Source organism: Branchiostoma floridae, chromosome 10 (assembly GCF_000003815.2).
Source record: "Branchiostoma floridae strain S238N-H82 chromosome 10, Bfl_VNyyK, whole genome shotgun sequence".
NCBI lineage: Eukaryota > Metazoa > Chordata > Leptocardii > Amphioxiformes > Branchiostomatidae > Branchiostoma > Branchiostoma floridae.
In genome coordinates, this window is record NC_049988.1 from 505961 (window position 1) to 508873 (window position 2913).

A 2913-nucleotide genomic window follows, 5' to 3' on the forward strand; every position below is an offset into this window, starting at 1 on the left:
ACCGGAAAGGACCCCTTCTTTTTCCATGAGTGTGGTGATTTCTTTTAGCTAAGGGCACAACCCATCGTAAGTGCAATTTGTCCGTACGTTGTTTGGGGAGGCCACGTCTGCCACGTATTTCTGAAAACGTCCAGGCTGTACAGGGCAGGCGCGTCGCCCGTACTGGCACGTACTGGGGGCGAATCCGCAGCCCAATGGCACACAAAGTTTTGCCTTCACGTAAAGCCTTCTACGGCGTGTCTGTGTGTTCCAAAATCCGTCGGATTCCCTACGAGTTCGTACTGAGGCGGTACTTACCACTTACCTACCTACCTACCTACCTAGTCCCATCCTCATGTCTGAGGGTCGGGGACTATGGTAGCATCCAGTATCACTTTTACCACTTACGGATCCAAAAAGATTGCCTACGTTTAATTTTGGGTCTGCAGGTTATCTATCCTCAATATTATTCAGAAGGCCTACTGTGTTGAAAAGCTGAGATAACCATTATGCCCATAAGTATATCAATGCTGTCGAGTATCTATAGCTTATTATATCAGATGGCTGCATCAAAGTTTACAATAGGAGACCTCCAGTCATTTTGGGTAGCGGCAACGAATTCCACAATAGCTTGTTATAGATTCTATGAATATCAAGAAAAAGGATGTTTGAAACCTATGTAACTCAGATAATTCCATCTTCTCGGAATGCTAGCCGACTTTCTACTGACATCCTAGAAAATATCAAGCCTCAATCAATGTAACAAGTGTACATAAAGTGAAAGACAATGATGTTTATCTTAACACCTATTTACTACATATAAAGTATACACCGCATGTTTCTATATATACATATCATAGTAGTGTTTTTAGGATAGTGCTAAGCTCAAACATTTTAAAATGTGATATAATGGAAGCCTGTCAAAAATGAAATGTAGTTTCTCTCTTGCTGATAGATAATGAAGTAATATGACTTACTTGTATGTAATAACATAAGATAACATGGTCCATCGATCTCAGATAAATCCAGGTATGCCTATTTCTGTCAAGCGAAAACAAATAAGGTTATTAAAGGTACAGGTTATATTCCATTTCATATGTGGAAGTTGTAATTTATTCAGTCGGCTATAAAGGTCAGATGTTTTATCTGAGTTGTTATTAATTTTATTTTCATGACATTATGAGGATCAAAAATTCTTTTGCACTTTTTGAGAAAGAAACATACAAACAAATCAGACACTAGAAAAGCCGACATTTGCTTGAGAGCAAATACAGCATATTTCAGCCATCTCCCTCCCCATGCAACAATAGACTATTCCAAAATCACCCATGTGCAAAAATGGAACACTTTTGTTTAAACGTCAATTCTACTAATGACACTTAATGACACCCAAAAATGAATCTTACAAAATTCCCAGTGCAAGAATGGATTCTTCCAGTGCACCCCATGTGAATTTGCACAATAGACCAGTCTAGAAATACTCCCACTGAAAACATGGCCTTTTGATTTAATAAACAACCCAGTCCAAAGTTGAACTAGGCAAAAAAGGCATGAAAAGGTAAAATAGACAAGTCCAAAAACACTTCCGCTAAAAATGGAATATTGAGTCATCACCCCTTTAAAACTAAATTTGAAAACATCCCCATGCAAGAATGGACTCTTCCTGCGATGCCCCTATCCAAAAATACATCCGCTAAAATTGGACTTGGAGTAATCACCAAAGTCCCAAAAATGGATTTTAAAAATCCCCCTCCATGTAAGAATGGACTCTTCCAGCACAACCTACGTAAAATTACAAAATACACCAGTCAAAAAATAACCACATACACTTTGACATATCAAATCACCAAAGTCCATTAACGAATTTTTTTAAATGCCCCCTCCGTGCAAGAATGGACTCTTCCCGTACACCCAATGTAAAATTGCAAAATAGACTAGTTCAAAAATACTCCCACTGAGAGACTTTATGTAATCAACAGTCCAAATATGAATTTTAAAAAAAATGTTCCCCCTCCGTGCCAGAATGGACTCTTCCAGATAACACCAGGCTCACTGATTGGCTGCCAATACCCTTCGGGATGTTGACTCAGGCTACGTGATTGGTTCCCTTTTTAATCAAGTTACTGGCATATATAGACACTGTGTGCACATGTTGTCTTCAGGTGGGAGAGGTCAACGACCTTGAGGTCGTTGACCCTCTGGCTAGTGGAAAATTACCAAAAAAATCCCCAAATATATCATTTTGAAGTGGTTTATGCCAGAAATTATACATGGGTCATTTGAATGAATATCTAGTGCACCTATTGACCAAAATTTAGGTTATTTGGTTATAAGACCAGGGAACAGCAGCCAAAAGCGTAAGGTTTTGGTCAAACAATGGCCAAAAAATCCCAAAATTAAGCATTTTGTTGTACTGTATGCCAAAAAAGTTATTGAAACTGTGTGCGCATATGTAAATTGCACTTCTATTACAAATTTCAGATCATTTGGTTGTAAAACGAGGGTATAGGAGCCAAAAATGTCGTTTTTTTGGGAAAAAATGGCAAAAAATGTCAAAATTAAGCATTTTGTTGTACCGTATACCAAAACTGTTATTGGATCTTTGTGGGCATATGATCAAGGCACCACTGTACCAAATTTCAGGTCATTCGGCTGTAATACCAGGGTACAGGGGAGCAATATATATACAAAAATTGCAAAAAAAACATGAATAAAATCATTTTAAAGGCAGATATGGAAAAAATGAAAAAAAACAAGCATCAAGGTATTGGCTCACTCTACCCTTGTGCCAAATTTCAGGCCATTCGGTTCAGGAACGACGGAGATGAATCAAGTTGAAGATTTGACAGGAGAAAGAAGAAACATTACGAATACAATATATTTCACCATACCTATGGTATGGCTGAAATATAATAAGAATGTCGATAAAAGTTT